The sequence below is a fragment of the Musa acuminata genome, chromosome BXJ2-5 (assembly GCF_036884655.1).
Source record: "Musa acuminata AAA Group cultivar baxijiao chromosome BXJ2-5, Cavendish_Baxijiao_AAA, whole genome shotgun sequence".
In the NCBI taxonomy this organism is placed as follows: Eukaryota; Viridiplantae; Streptophyta; class Magnoliopsida; order Zingiberales; family Musaceae; genus Musa; species Musa acuminata.
Window position 1 is genome coordinate 22,526,601 of NC_088342.1, and position 16,622 is coordinate 22,543,222.

At 39.7% G+C, this 16,622-nt stretch overlaps 1 long non-coding RNA gene across 1 annotated transcript; it reads left to right on the plus strand.

The window, feature by feature from the left end:
• Positions 1-1,163: 1,163 nt before the first annotated feature.
• On the plus strand, positions 1,164-3,582 carry LOC135611737 (uncharacterized). Its single transcript, XR_010486637.1, has 2 exons — positions 1,164-1,370; positions 3,280-3,582. It is a non-coding gene; the product is annotated as an uncharacterized LOC135611737 (long non-coding RNA).
• The last annotated feature ends 13,040 nt before the right edge of the window (positions 3,583-16,622 follow it).

The window sequence follows — 16,622 nt, forward strand, 5'->3', positions numbered from 1 at the left end:
ACTCTCTGTTTCTTCGAGAAACAGAGAGGAGCGGTGGGGCATGAGGAGTGAAGAAAAGAAGAAGAAGAGGGAGAAGAGAAGAAGAAGAAGAAGAAGAGAGGAGGATAGCTGCGGCAAGGCTGCAGCGAGGAGGTGTGTGGCTTTGGGGAGGAAAAGGGAAGAGGAGAAGAAGAGAAGGAGAAGAAGAGGGAAAAGAGAGGCAGCTGCAGCAGCCAGGGCTGTAGCACCTCTGTTTCCCGCAGGTGGAAACAAAGGAGAGGATGTGTGGGGCGTTGAGGATGAAAAGGGAAGAAGAAGAAGAAGAAGAAGAAGAAGAAGAAGAAGAAGAAGAAGAAGATAGCTGTGGCAAGGCTGCAGCGAGGAGATGTGTGGCCTTGGGGAGGAAAAGGGAAGAGGGGAAGAGGAGAAGAAGAAGAAGAGGAAGAGAAAGAGGTGTGATACCTCTGTTTTCCTGTAGAGGAAACAGAGGAGAGGGTGTGTGTGACGCCGGGGAAGAAGGGGCTGCAGCTGCGGCGATGGCAGCTGCAGCTGGAAGAGAAGAAGAAGAGGAAGATGAGCAGGGGAGGAGGGAGAGGTTGCGGCCGTGGCTGCGGCCGCGACTGCAGCAGTTGCAGCGGGGAGAGAAGAAGAAGAAAGGAAGGAGAAGGAAGAGGAGAAGGGAAAGAAGTAGCTGCGGCTGCGGTTGTGGCAGCTGCAGCTATGGCAGGGAAAGAGGAAGAGAAAAAGGAAAGGAAGAAGAAGAGAAAGGGAAGGAGAGGAAGAAGAGAGGAAGAGGAGAAGGGGCTGCGGCTGCGGTGATGGCAGCTGCAGCTGTGGCTGGGAAAGAAGAGAAGGAAAGGAAGAAGAAGAGAAAGGGAAGGAGAGGAAGAAGAGAGGAAGAGGAGAAGGGGTGGCAGCTGCGGCAGTGGCAGCTGCAGTTGGAAGAGAAGTAGGAGAGGAAATAGAGTAGCAGAGGAAGAAGAGGCTGCGAGTGTGGTGGCTGCGGCCGTGGCAGCGACTCCGGCTGCGGCTGCGACGTTGGCTGCGGTAGCTGCGGCAGCGGTGGTGGCTACAGTAGCTGCAGTAGCTGCTTTTGGGAAAGAGAAAGAGTAGGAACGAGAGAAGGGAAGAAGGAAGGTAGTGCGGTGGAAGGGGCTGCGATTGTAGCAGCGGCAACGGCGGCGGCTGTGGCAGCTACGTTTGGGAAAGAAAAAGAAGGAATGAGAGTAAGAGAGAGCAGGTGACTGTGGCTCGATGTTCGACACGTGGTGTAGTTGCGAAGAAAGGAAGAAAACGGGAGCACAAAACGAAACAGAGAGAGGACACGGAGGAAAAGTAGAAGGATTTGGGCTGGCACCTTCTTTGGATCTTCGGATCGAAATCTTTGAAAGGCAAGTTTCCCACTTGTTTCGATCCTTTCTATTGCAAGTTCCCTGATCGTTTCTCCTATAATTGCTCTGATATGTCTTATTGCAGGTATCCTGATCTTCCTCACTGCCATTTTTATCTCTACATTTGCTTTGAATATAAGGAACTTTGAATTGTTCTAGCCTTGCATTTGTTATATCTCCTGTTTAAACGTAACGATTCGAATCTGTGCAACTTTTGAGATTCTGACCTTTTGATACCAAGCTACCTATAAGTCTTTGTTGGAAACTCTGATTTGTTCAAAACTGATTTCATTGGAAACTAGACACGTAGACCTTTCTTTGATATATGGATTGAAAGATTTGGAATCCAAACACCTGCCCAGTTATCTGTTGAATCTGACATTATGAATTCTGCCAACAGAGATTTTGTTCTACGACACTTGCTTACCAAATTATTTGTAACTCTCTCTGTTGGACAGTTCAATTCCTATGAAGCCTGTCTTATCTGAAAGTATTATCCAATGATTATTTCTGAGTAAATTGGAGCACGATTGATAGTTTGAATCATTTGTTCAATGTGCCTCTTGTATTCTGCCAGAAATCGAGCTTTGGTCGATTTCTCATATTCTGGTTTCATTCCTTTGGAAGTTGATATCCTTTAGCTTTCTTATTCAATTGAGCTTTATATTACTGCTTTGAGTTCTTGTATACTCTTGTCCTTAAAATTATTGCATTCTTGAAAACCATTATGGAACGTTTATGCTATATCGTATTGACCCATATAGGCACATGTATATTCCATTGTTCCGCATTTGCTACCGATATGTGCCTATTCCAGTTCATTCATTTGACATTGAATTTATCTAACCTTCTTATTTGAATTGAGCTATATATGATTGTTTGGAATCCTTGAATGCTCTTGCCTTCATTTCGTTTCCAAATCTGAATACATTTGTGAGAGATTTGTTCCTTGCATCATATTTGACTCGTAAAGGCACATGTACGTTTGTTGTTCCGTGTGTGCTTCCGATATATGCTATTTATTGTTCATACTGCCCTTTTGTACTCTGGTGTTTGTGGGATTGTCTGGACCTTTGCCAGAAATGGTAAAGGGTATGCGCTGATTTGCCCGCTTTGTGGGGTCCCGCTTTGTGGGATATTCTGGTATGCGCTTATTTGCCCGCTTTGTGGGGTCCCGCTTTGTGGGATATTGCTTAGAGCCTACGATGCTCTGCCGGCCCCTTTGACTTCACCTAGACGTGGGTGGATGGAGCTCCCAGACGTGGGAGACTTTTGTCAGGTGGTCATTCAGAAATGGATGAATCACATTCTGACTGAGATCCCACTACACCTTATGTATGTTTGATATGATATCCAGAGCTTTGGTTATGTGTTTCTGTACATGCTTTGGATAAGATTGATATGTTTGCAACGTCAAAGACGACGTTTGAGCTTCTGTACGATATTTGTTTTCGATATGCTCTGAAATGCTTCATTCACTGATGATATGCTTCGAAATGTTCCATATGCCGTTGATATGCTCCGGAACATTTCATATGCCATTGATATGCTCCAATTACTCTGTGCTCCATTTGCTATGAACATATATGTTCTGAAATGTCCTATCTGCCATTGATATGTTCCAATTACTCTGTGCTCCATTTGCTATGAACTGATATGTTCTGAAATGTCCTATCTGCCATCGATATGCTTCAATTACTCTATGCTCCATTCGTTATGGATCAAATATGTTATGAATGACATGATACGTATGATTTGGTATCTATTGAGATGGTATCCTTGAGAATTCTTGTATTCTGCCTTACATTATGATACCTTACTCGTTTGAATCCGTTCCTTTTGTTCTGAATATGCTTTGTCACTTGCTGAGCCGTTTTTGGCTCACTCCGTTGTTATATAAATCTTTCAGGTCAGCTTGTTACTCTTCGAGATGTTTGATTTGGGCTGAGGCAGTGGATAGCTATTCAGAATGATGGGCAAGTCTGGTTGGTTATTACGATATTGTTGTATAAGTATATTTTGTATGTAATGAAATGTTGTCGATGAACCGAAATGGATATACTGTGTCAAAGTGTTAGGAGATCTCTCTTATTTGGAATTTCTGAATGTTAAGCCTAATTTATAATGATATGAACTTGTGGTGAATAGTTGGAGTTCTGATTGTATAAATTATTTAGCTTGTGGATTTATAAATATTGTTCATGTTTGTCAAGTTGGCTTGGGTTGCCATAAATGTGAATTATTGAGTGATGTGATATATGATTATAAACTGCACAGGTTTTATGGATATGAATATGAATAGAATGTTTTTCAGTGTCCTCAAACGTTAGTTTGGATCCTGGATTGGTCTGTGATGAAAAATTTTAAAAATCATGGATATTTTGAGGGGCGTGACAAATTCCTTGCCTTTAAAATTCCTTTCCAAGCTGCAGAGTGGTATGTTCTTGTTGAAATTTCCCAGATTGATTCCTTTGAAAGATACCTGGCAGAAACCCATTGTGACCATAAGGAACATTTGTTTTGCAAAAGATCCCACAATTGCTATACCAAGAAGCATGCTTGATTCCAATCTCTAGTATTTCTCCAGTTTAGCCCCCCTTCATCTTTCGGTTTGCAAATGCTATCCCAATTTATCATATGCATTGCCTTATCATTTGAGTCATTCCAAAAGTTCATTAATAACCGTTCAATATCTTGGAGAAGTCCAGCAGGCAGAAGAAATGCATTACACCAATATATAGAGTAGGAGTGCAATACCGAACGGATGAGTTCGGGTCGTCCTGCTTTTTATAGAAGCCTATTTTTCCAAGAAGAAATTATATTCTTTATTTTTTGCAGGATAGGCTGACAGTGGGTTTTGTGAATGCTTGTGGATATGAGTGGGAGACCCAAATAAGGAACTAGCAAGCTTCCCTCACTAACCCCCAAAGTTTATGCAATAAAGACCTTATCCTCAACGTAAGGGCTCATATATACTTTACTTTTCGCATGATTTAACTGAAGTCCAAAAACCATACCAAAGTCATTCATAATAGTAGCCAGGTTCTTTACTGAAGTTGGATCATTTTGGAGAAAGATATGTAAATCATCTGCAAATGTTATGTGTGATATATGAATAGAACCAGCAATGGGTACCATAATGCTGTCATTTAAGACTGCGTGTTCCAACATAGAGCTAAGTCCTTCCATTGCAATTGTAAAGAGATACGGAGAGAGTCGATCACCTTGTCGGATGTCATTCGTGCTCCCAAAAAAACCAATAGGTGAGCCATTAAAGAGTATCGAAAACTTTGAAGTTTCCAGGCAAGATTGAATCCAATTAACCCATTGCTGTGGGAAGTTCATATCGAGGAGCATCTTATAGATAAATTTCCTATTAACTGAATCAAAGGCTTTCCGTAAATCAGCTTTAAAACATATTTTTGTCCCTCTTATTTTTGAGTGCAAATCTTTGACCAAGTCATTTGCAAGCAAAATGTTATGATGTATACTTCTCTCTTTGATGAAAGCAGCTTGATTTGGGCTAATGAACTTGTGTATACCTTTTGCATTCTTGTAAATAAAGTTGCATAATGATATGGGTCGATAGTCCTCTAGTGAATCAGCCCCTGCATTCTTCGGAATTAAATAAATAAAAGTGCAATTCATCTCTCTAAGAATATGACCCGAAGAGAAAAAATGTTGGCAAGCCTTGATCACATCATTTCCAATAATAGACCAAGTAGTTTGGTAAAATTTAGTTGGAAATCCATCTGGACCTGGGCTTTTGTGCTTTGGTGACTTAAAGACAACACACACAATTTCGTCATCTGTAATTCGGGCATTGAGGATTGAAATAGCTTCCGAATCAAGTTTTCTAGTCGGCTCCACATGAATGTTATTAGGTTTCCCAGCTTGATAGAGTAAGGAATAAAAAAATTGCTCTGTGTGTGCTTTAACATCATCTAAATTCTCAATAAGATTATCATCTTTGTCTCTGCATTTGCTGATACGGTTAACTGCCCTTCGAGTAGCAATTGAAGCATAGAAAAATTTAGTATTGGAATCCCCTAGTGTTGTAATATCCCCCACTTTTAAAAATGTATTAATAAGGATTTATATGTAAATTGGGGGACCTATATGTAAATATAGAAATTACAAGGACTAAACTGCTAAGTTACAAAAAGAAAAAAAAAAGAAAAGGAAAAACCGAAAATTCGGTATTATCCCACCGCCTCCCACGCACTCTGTTTCTTTCCAAAAACAGAGAGAGCGGTGGGGCGTGAGGAGAAGAAGGAGAGTGGTTGAAGAAAAGAAGAAGAAGAGGGAAAAGAAGAGAGGAGGAAGAAGAGAGGAAGAAGAGAGGAAGAAGAGGGAGAAGAGAAGTAGATGAAGAAGAAGAAGAGGAGGAGGTGGCTGCAGCGAGGGCTGCAGCGAGAAGCTGTGGGGCGTGGGGAGAAGAAGAGAGGAAGAAGAGGGAGAAGAGAAGAAGAAGAAGAAGAAGCAGAAGAAGAAGAAGAAGAAGAGAGGATGATAGCTGCGGCAAGGCTGCAGCGAGGAGGTGTGTGGGGTTGGGGAGGAAAAGGGAAGAGGAGAAGAAAAGAAGGAGAAGAAGAGGGAAAAGAGAGGGAAGAGGGAGAGGAGCGAGAGGTGGCAGCAGCTAGGGCTGCAGCACCTCTGTTTCCTGCAGGTGGAAACAAAGCAGAGGTGGGGCGTTCGAAGAGGAGAAGAAGAAGAAGAAGGAAGAGAAGAGGAAGAGGAAGCAGGAGAAGAGGTTGTGATACCTCTGTTTCCTGCAGAGGAAACAGAGCAGAGGGTGTGTGTGACGTCGGGGAGAAGAAGGGGAGGAAGGAGAAGAAGAGAAGAAGAAGAAAGGAAGGAGAGGAAGAAGAGAAGGGAAAGGAGGAGCTGCGGCTGCGGCGGTGGTAGCTGCAGCTGGAAGAGAAGGAGAGGAAGAGATGGTGAGGAAGAAGAGAAGAAGTAGAAGCGGGTGAAGAGGCGGCACCTCTGTTTCCTGCAGGAGGAAAAAGAGGAAAGGAGGTGCTGTTCGTCGGGGAGAAGAAGGGGGCTGCAGCTGCGGCGTTGGCAGCTGCAGCTGGAAGAGAAGAAGAAGAGGAAGATGAGTAGGGGAGGAGGGAGAGGTTGCGGCCGTGGCTGCGGCCGCGACTGCAGCAGTTGCAGCGGGGAGAGAAGAAGAAGAAAGGAAGGAGAAGGAAGAGGAGAAGGGAAAGAAGTAGCTGCGGCTGCGGTTGTGGCAGCTGCAGTTGTGGCAGGGAAAGAGGAAGAGAAAAAGGAAAGGAAGAAGAAGAGAAAGGGAAGGAGCGGAAGAAGAGAGGAAGAGGAGAAGGGGCTGCGGCTGCGGCGATGGCAGCTACAGCTGTGGCTGGGAAAGAAGAGAAGGAAAGGAAGAAGAAGAGAAAGGGAAGGAGAGGAAGAAGAGAGGAAGAGGAGAAGGGGTGGCAGCTGCAGCTGGAAGAGGAGGAGGAAATAGAGCAGGGGAGGAAGAAGAGGCTGCGAGTGTGGTGGCTGCGGCCGTGGCTGCGACTCCGGCTGCGGCTGCGGTAGCTGCGGCAGCGGTGGTGGCTGCAGTAGCTGCTTTTGGGAAAGAGAAAGAGTAGGAACGAGAGAAGGGAAGAAGGAAATAGTGCAGTGGAAGGGGGTTGCGGTTGTGACCGCAGTTGCGATTGTGGCAGCGGCAGCGGCGGCGGCTGTGGCAGCTGCGTTTGGGAAAGAAAAAGAAGGAATGAGAGTAAGAGAGAGCAGGTGACTGTGCCTCGATGTTCGACACGTGATGTAGTTACGAAGAAAGGAAGAAAACGGGAGCACAAAACGAAACAGAGAGAGGACACGGAGGAAAAGTAGAAAGATTGGACTGGCACCTTCCTTGGATATTCAGATCAAAATATTTGAAAGGCAAGTTCCCTGATCGTTTCTCCTATAATTGCTCTGATATTTCTTATTGCAAGTTCCCTAATCGTTTGTCCTATAATTGCTCTGATATTTCTTATTGCAAGTTCCCTGATCGTTTCTCCTATAATTGCTCTGATATTTCTTATTTTAAGTTCCCTGATCGTTTCTCCTATAATTGCTCTAACTTTTCTTATTGCAAGTTTCCCGATCGTTCCGCCTGTAATTGTTCTAATCTTTCCTTTTGCAAGTATCCTGATCGTTCCTCACTGCAATTTTATCTCTACATTTGCTTTGAATATGAGGAACTTTGAATTGTTCTAGCCTTGCATTTGATATATCTCCTGTTTAGACGTAACGATTCGAATCTGTGCAACTTCTGATATTCTGACCTTTTGATACCGAGCTGCCTATAAGTCTTTGTTGGAAACTCTGATTTGTTCAAAACTGATTTCATTGGAAAATAGACTCGTAGACCTTTCTTTGATATATGGATTGAAAGATTTGGAATCCAAACACCTGTCCAGCTATCTGTTGAATCTGACATTAGGAATTCTGCCAACAGAGATTTTGTTCTACGACACTTGCTTACCAAATTATTTGTAACTCTCTCTGTTGGACAGTTCAATTCATATGAAGCATGTCTTATCTGAAAGTATTATCCAATGATTATTTCTGAGTAAATTGGAGCACGTTTGATAGTTTGAATCATTTGTTCAATGTGCCTTCTGTATTCTGCCAGAAATCGAGCTTTGGTCGATTTCTCATATTCTGGTTTCATTCCTTTGGAAATTGATATCCTTTAGCTTTCTTATTCAATTGAGCTTTATATTACTGCTTTGAATTCTTGTATGTTCTTGTCCTTAAAGTTATTGCATTCTTGAAAACTGTTGTGTAACGTTTATGCTATATCGTATTGACTCATATAAGCACATGTATATCCTATTTTTCCGCATTTGCTTTCGATATGTGCCTATTCCAGTTTCATTCCTTTGGACATTGAATTCATCAAATCTTCTTATTGAATTGAGTTATATGTGATTACTTGGATTCCATATGTGCCCTTGCTTTCAATTCCTTTCAAATCTGAATATGCTTGTGAAATATTATTGCTTACTTCAGATTGACTCGTAAAGGCACATGTACGCTTCGTTGTTCCGCGTGTGCTTCCGACATATGCTACTTGTTGTTGAAACTGCCCTTTTGTACTCTGGTGTGTGGGATTGTCTGGACCTTTGCCAGAAATGGTAAAGGGTATGCGCTATTTGCCCGCTATGTGGGGTCCCGCTATGAGGGATATTCTGTTTGCGCTTGTTGCCCGCTACGTGGGTATGTGATTAGAGCCTGCGACGCTCTGCCGGCCCCCTTTTACTTCACCTAGACGTGAGTGGATGGAGCTCCCAGACGTGGGAGACTTTTGTCAGGTGGTCATTCAGAAATGGATGAATCACATTCTGACTGAGATCCCACTACACCTTCTGTATGTTTGATATGATATCCAAAGCTTTGGTTATGTGTTTCTGTACATGCTTTGGATAAGATTGATATGTTTGCAACGTCAAAAACGACGTTTGAGCTTCTGTACGGTATTTGTTATTGATATGCTCTGAAATGTTTCATCCACTGTTGATATGTTTCGAAATGTTCCATATGTCGTTGATATGCTCCAGAAAATTTCATACGCCATTGATATGCTCCAATTACTTTGTGCTCCATTTGCTATTAACTAATATGTTCTGAAATGTCCTATCTACCATTGATATGCTCCAAATTACTCTGTGCTCCATTTGCTATGAACTGATATGTTCTGAAATGTCCTATCTACCATTGATATGCTCCAAATTACTCTGTGCTCCATTTGCTATGAGCTGATTTGTTCTGAAATGTCCTAGCTGCCATTGATATGTTCCAATTACTCTATGCTCCATTCGTTATGGATCAAATATGTTATGAATGACATGATACGTATGAATTTGGTATCTATTGAGATGGTATCCTTGAGAATTCTGGTATTCTGCCTTGCATTATGATACCTTACTCGTTTCAAACTGTTCCTTTTGTTCTGAATATGCTTTGTCACTTGCTGAGCCGTTTTTGGCTCACTCTGTTGTTATATAAACCTTTCAGGTCAGCTTGTCACTCTTCGAGATGTTAGATTTGGGCTGAGGCAGTGGATAGCTATTCAGAATTATGGGCAAGTCCTGTTGGTTGTTATGCTATTGTTGTATAAGCATATTTTGTATGTAATGAATTGTTCTGATGATCGAAATGGATATACTGTGTAAAAGTGTTAGAAGATCTCTCTTATTTGGAATTTCGGAATGTTAAGTCTAATTTATGACGATATGAACTTGTGGTGAATAGTTGGAGTTCTGATTGTATAATTTATTTAGCTTGTGGATTTATAAATGTTGTTCATGTTTGTCAAGTTGGCTTGGGTTGCCATAAATGTGAATTATCGAGTGATGTGATATATGATTATAAACTGCACAGGTTTTATGGATGTGAATATGAATAGAATGTTTTCAGTGTCCTCAAACGTTAGTCTGGATCCTAGATTGGTCTGTGACGAAAATTTTAAAAATCATGGTTATTTTGAGGGGCGTGACAAGTGTAAGCCAATGCTGTCGAGATTTTTGTTTTGCAAAACTTTCCTCCTGTTTTAAGGCTTGCATGAAGTTATTTCTGGCTTCTGTCTCTTTGTAAATAATATTCTCATCATTTGGCTGAAGTTGCAACTCATGTTGCAATGACATTAGTTCCTTTCTGCAAAATTGAACTCTAGTGGTAATATTGTCAAAGGTATTTATATTCCACTCCTTTAGTGCTGCTTTACAGGCTTTGAGCTTTTGACATAAGATGTAAGGGGGGATCCATGCACATTACCATTCTAAGCAGATCTGATAACATCAAGAAATTGAGGATGAGTACTCCACATGTTAAAGAATCTAAACGGTTTCTTGCCTCTTAGTGTCAATTTGTCTGCGTGTATATACATTAAAGAATGGTCAAAAAACAAAGGAGCACCATACTCAAGAAGTGAATCTGGGTAAACTATTAACCATTCATGATTAATCAAACACCTATCAAGTCGAGCCATTATTTTTCTGTTAGCAGCACCTTGATTACTCCAGGAGAGCCAATTCCCACAGATTTCATATGAAACAATGCTACAGTGTCAATGTAATCATTGAAACTTTGAAGTTGGCTTTATGAAAGTTGTCTACCCCCCTCTTTTTCATTTGTGTACCAAACAGTATTAAAGTCTCCAAGAACAATCAAAGGTACATTGAGACAGCCATTTACAATATTAGTCAGGTCAGACCAAAGAGTATTTCTTTCTTGCATACTGTTTGAAGCATATATACCAGTGAAATTGAATTGACAGCCATTCTTTTTGTCCTCTACCTTAAGATGAATGAATTGATCAGTAGCAGAAATAAACCAAGCATTAATAGAGTTAGGATGCTATAAGACCCATATTCTATCAAAAGTTTCATTTGAGTCATTGGTAAACAGTTATGCGTCCGGCCATATTAAATTCTTTTGAGCTTGAACGCGCGATTGTTTAATTTTCGTTTCCAATAGAACAACAATATCACATGCGGCAGACTTGATTATTCTATTGAGCTCCCGACATTTCTCAGGCTTATTAAGTCCGTGAACATTCCAACATGTTATCTTCATCAGTAATAAACAAATGAAAAGGTGGTAAGGTATTCATCCTACGACTTTGGATGGACTGTACCATCCTTTTTCTTATCCTTCGGTTTTGTATTTTCCTCCCACACAATATCATTACCTTTTTTAGCATTATTCCTATATTTATCCACTTCATCTACAGCTTGCAGATTTTTAAACTTTAGGTGCAACCGCCCCTGACAAGAGGTGGCACCGCCTGAGCTCAGTCTTCGAGCTCTGGCAAGCGGTGCAACCGCCTCAGTCAGGAGGTGCAACCACCTGAGCTCAGTCTTCGAGCTCTGGTAGGAGGTGCAACCGCCCTTGACAGGAGGTGGCACCGCCTAGAGGCTCAGTCTTCGAGCTCTGCCAGGCGGTGCAAACGCTCCAGTCAGGAGGTGCAATCGCCTGATCTCGGAATTCCCGGAATTGACAGTTTTGAGCTCCAAATTTGAAATGGGTTGGGGCCTATAAATACCCCACCCATTCAGCACTGAAAGAGCACAGACACACACCGAAATCTTGATCTTTTTCTATGATTCTTAGAGCTCAAAATTGTTGTAAAGGCCAAAAGTTCTTCTCCCTATTTTCTTCCAAGTTCTGAGTTGTAAAGAGAGGAGAGAAAATTCTGTAAGGGTTGTCTCCTAAGCCCGTCAAAAGGAGTGAAACTGTAAAAGGGTGGTTGGCCTTCGCCTATTGAAGGAAGGCCTCTAGTTGACGTCGGTGACCTCGTCTGTGGAGGAAGCCAAAAGTGGAGTAGGTCAAGATTGACCGAACCACTCTAAATCTCGGTTTGCATTTACTTTGAGCATTTTATCTTTACTGCAAACCTCCTAAATAACTACTGCCTTCTGCGCTTTTACGTACGAGTTTCTAAGTTCAGAGCTTTCCGAATCTGCGTTTAGACGTAAATTGGCTTTATCGTACGATCATTCCATTTCAGTTTACATTTACATTTTGATTTCAATCATAACTGCAAACTGCCTTCTGCACATTTATAAAACGTATCTCAAAGTTCAGTATCCTCAAAATTGGCATTTAGACATAAATCGGTTTTATCGTACGAACGTCGCATTTCAGTTTGCGCTTGCATTCTGATTTTCATCGTAAACTGCAAACTGCCTTCTTAGATTTACTTTAACGTCATCTCGCTTAATCTTAAGTTAAAGTAATCTTAGAATCGGCTTTTACATCAAAATCGTTTTTATCAAACGAACGCAGTTTCGTTTTAATCGTAGAAAGTTTTCCGCTGCACTAATTCACCCCCCCCCCCTCTTAGTGCTCTTGATCCTAACAATTGGTATCAGAGCCCGGTTTATCTCATTTCGGATTTACACCCGAGAGAAATGGCTCTTCATGGCTTTCAAGAGGGCTTTTCGGTCTTTCGTCCACCGTTGTTTAACGAATTAGACTACACTTATTGGAAAACTCGAATGAGTTTTCTTGATCTCTTTGAATTTGGATTTATGGAATATAATTGAAAACGGTTTTCAACTTCCCTCTATACCGATGAACGAATGGTCGGATTTGGAGAAGAAGTATTTTTCGTTAAACGCAAAGGCTATGAATGCCTTATTTTGCGCTTTGGACAAAAATGAGTTCAATCGGATTTCTACGTGCGGAACGGCTTTTGACATTTGGCGAACACTTGAAATCACGCATGAGGGAACTAGTAGAGTCAAAGACTCGAAAGTTAACAATTTATTGCATGATTTTGAGATTTTTCGAATGCAACCAAACGAGACTATAGGCGACATGTACACCCGTTTCACGGATGTCGTCAATAGTTTAAGAGCTCTTGGAAAATGTTTTTCGGATTTTGAACTCGTAAACAAGATTTTGCGCTCACTTTCTAAACCTTGGGATTCAAAAGTAACTGCTATTCAAGAATCGAAAAACTTGAACCAATTTCCACTTGAAGAACTAATTGGTTCCTTGATCACATATGAAGTGATGTGCAATGCACGTGAAGAACTTGAGAACCACCTTCCAAAAAACAGGAAGGATTTGGGACATAGAACATTTGAAGACCACTCGAGCATAAGCTCAAGTGATGGTAAACTTAAACTACAAATGAAACAAAAATTAAAAAGTAAAAAGAACGGAACTACTTGCTTTGAATGCAAGAAGAAGAACAAAAATTGGGATGAATCGAGCTCCTCTAAAGACGAGGAGAAAATCAACAAAGGCGAGGTGGCAAACTACGCCTTTAAGCCTTTCGACACAGAGGTAATCAAAATGCCTTTAATTTACTTCGAAATTACATGATGCTTTTCATGATGCATTTTTGTTTCTTTAAATTTTCTTGAAAATTACATTTTTAATAATTTAATAATGAAAATGCAAAAATATGATCATGCTTGTAATTTTGAAAATGATAATGAAAATTGCATGTCTTATGTTAATGCAAGATAGAAATCTAATGATTGTACACCTAGTGAGATTAATCTTATTCATGTGCTTGAGAAGCAAGAATGTATATTTTGATGATTTTCATATTGCTTTTCAATGACGATACATGGCTTTTGTCTGGAAGGCTTGATATTTTTCATTGTCTTTGTTTGTTAAATATGATGTATGGTTTTGACATAAGAATAAAGATTTGAGCATGCTATTATAAAGTCAATCTTATAAATTAAAACTAAAGAAGTTTTAGGCATTTATAAGAATCATTCAAAATTATGTTCAATGAAACCTTGCTTAATGTTGCAATGAAAATATTAAAGTTTTGATACTATGATTTGACGATTTTATGCATAAGATTTTAAAGTTATACATGATGATTTTTGTGATTGATGGTTCTATGACGAAATTCATATTACGATACTAAACGTTGATGCATGTTTTCATTTGACATAAATGAAAAGGCATACTAGCATGAAATCGATCACTTAAGATGAAACACTTAAAAAAGGGGAGAAATATATGAATTGATGCTATAAACACTATGCTATGATTATCCCATGCTTGCATCATCAAGAGATATATGAATTGATATGATTGCCATATTTGCAATGCTTATATGAATTGATGCTATGATTGCCAAATTTGCATTATGCCATGTTTGCATCATGCGTTAAGATATCAAGAACTTGTATCGTAATTTTACGCATTGATATCTTACCATGTGATGAAATGCTACAATTGATGAACACTTGAAATGTAATCCTCTATCTTATTGATTTTTCAATAAATCTATGCTTGTCATATATGAATTTATTGAATGTAATTTTGAGGATAATTTCAGATTTGACAAATGCTTGATTTGTATTTACGACATAAGATACACTTTAAATATGAATCATGCTTCAATCATTTTTTATCTCTAGAGTTCTCGATTTTGATGAAATACAAGTGATAAATTTATTTATGATATCTTGTAAATCACTTGATTTATGAATGAGTTTTTTATGATGTGTTAAAAGAATCACTTAAAAAGAAAATATTTTTCCAATCTTATCGAGATTAATGATTTCATGATATTGTGTGAATCTCGAAATTAATTTTGATGAAATAGTAATAACGTTATTCATGTTATGAATCTTAAAAATGATAATATGCTTCATGTGATAATATGAATACATGAAACACTTATGATATTCCGTGTATTCATAAAATATTTATCTCATCATCCAATAACTCTTCTTGATATTTCTTATGAGATTAAATGAAATAATGCATGAAATACAAATGAGGAGTTAATGATCATGCATAATAGGATGTAATGAATTCTGACATTTAGATACCATCGTTTGAATATCTATGATCATGTTGCCAAAATGATATATCATGAATGCTTGAATATCATGTTTGATATGCTCATGATGATGATTGATTTTTCGATATCATGCATAAAAAAAAAAATGAAATGTAATGTTAATGAATTTGTGCATTGAAACTATAATGATGTACAAATAAGAATGATTACTTACCTTTGTCATGATTTAGAAATTGATGTAAAGGGTTTTTCCCTTCTTTTTTACAATGACAAAGGGGGAGATAGATTGCTAGCACAATTCAAGAAAAATGTAAAAATTACAAAAGAGAAGAAATTGCTATCTTGAACATCACCGATAATTGCTATCTTGAAATGTCAAGAAAATGCAAAAACTTGTTTATTTTCTTGCACATCTAAAGAGAAGATGCAAATGTAACACTTGCCAAATTGTTTGCTTGCCTCATGTAAAACATTATCTCTTGCTAGTTTGTCATTTTGCTAGCTTGCACTTTGCAAAGAAAGCAAAAATGACACTTCTCAAAAGAGAAGAAAGAGCTTGTTATCTTGAACATCACAAGCTTGCCAAACAAAAATTGCAAAAGTGCTATCTTGCCTATCTCAAGAAGCAAAACTTGCATATCGTAAAAATTTGCTTGCTTGCAACTTGCATATTTCAAGAAGCAAGAGTTGCCTTCTTGAACATCTCTAAATTGCTAGCTTGCAAGTTCTAAAATGTTGCAACATTGCTAGCTTGCATGTTATAAAAGTGATATCTTGTATGCTGTAGAACTTGCATATCTAAAACTTGATAGCTTGAATGTTCTAAGCATGATGTAACATTTGCCAAATTTTCTGGCTTCAAAACTGCATGATGATAAAAATTGATATTATGTTTTTTATGCAATGAGTTGAACCAATATCATAAACACTTGATTGTGGTACTTCTCCTTTTTGTTGATGACAAAGGGGGAGAAGTATGTTGATGACATGACATGTTATGCAAAAGTTTATGCATAAGTTCATAATGACGTGTTGCAAGTATTCATGATGAATATTGCAATGACTTGAATTCAGTTTGAATTCAAGATTCTATCAATATGGCATATTGATAGGGGGAGTTTGTTTAAACTCCGGGAGTTAAGTTTAACTCCGTCATCAAGTGGTTGTCATCATCAAAAAGGGGGAGATTGTTGAATCTCATATTTTGATGATGAAACTACTTGATATATGTTTATCATTTAATCTGCATTTTGAGTGATGCAGGATGCCTTGATCAGGATGAGACAATTAAAGCAGGAAAATCATGTTGTGCCGGAGGAACATGTCAAAAGATTGGACGTCGGGCCAGTGGATTGGTAGACATATCGACAGAAGGCTTCGGGCCGTGGACTCGGGCATCGGGCCAAGAAAAGCGGGTATTGTGCCAAGGATATCAGAGTTGCGGAGCCAACTGGCCGATTGGGCAATAGGCCGCAGGAAAGGACGATGTGCCGAAGAATCGGATGAAGCGTCGAGGGACTAATGACATGCCGGACAACTTGGTTAATTGCTTAGGATTAATTATCTCAATCGAAGTTTTGTTTTAAGTGTGCAGGATTAACTACGATGAAAGTTAGACATGCAGCAGGAGTTGCGTCGGAGTCAAGACAATGATCACGTTGGGAGTTCGAGAGTTCTACGGAAGTTCGGACGGTCGTCGGAGGTTCTACGGGAACAAATCCGAGAAGTCCAGGAGCTTGCCAAAGAAGCTCGTCGGAACTCGCCAAGTGGATCGTCGCAAGTCCAGGAGTTTGCCGGAAGTCCACAGGAGCATCACCGAGGGTTCATCGGATGATCGGCGGAAGTTCGCCGGAAGCTCGCCGGAAGAAGCGATTGACGTACCGGAGCAAGTTGCAGTAAATGTCTTAGGAAATAATCGTAGATAGTACAATGATTAAGTTAGAAATGGGAGGCGATCCCATTAACTTAAT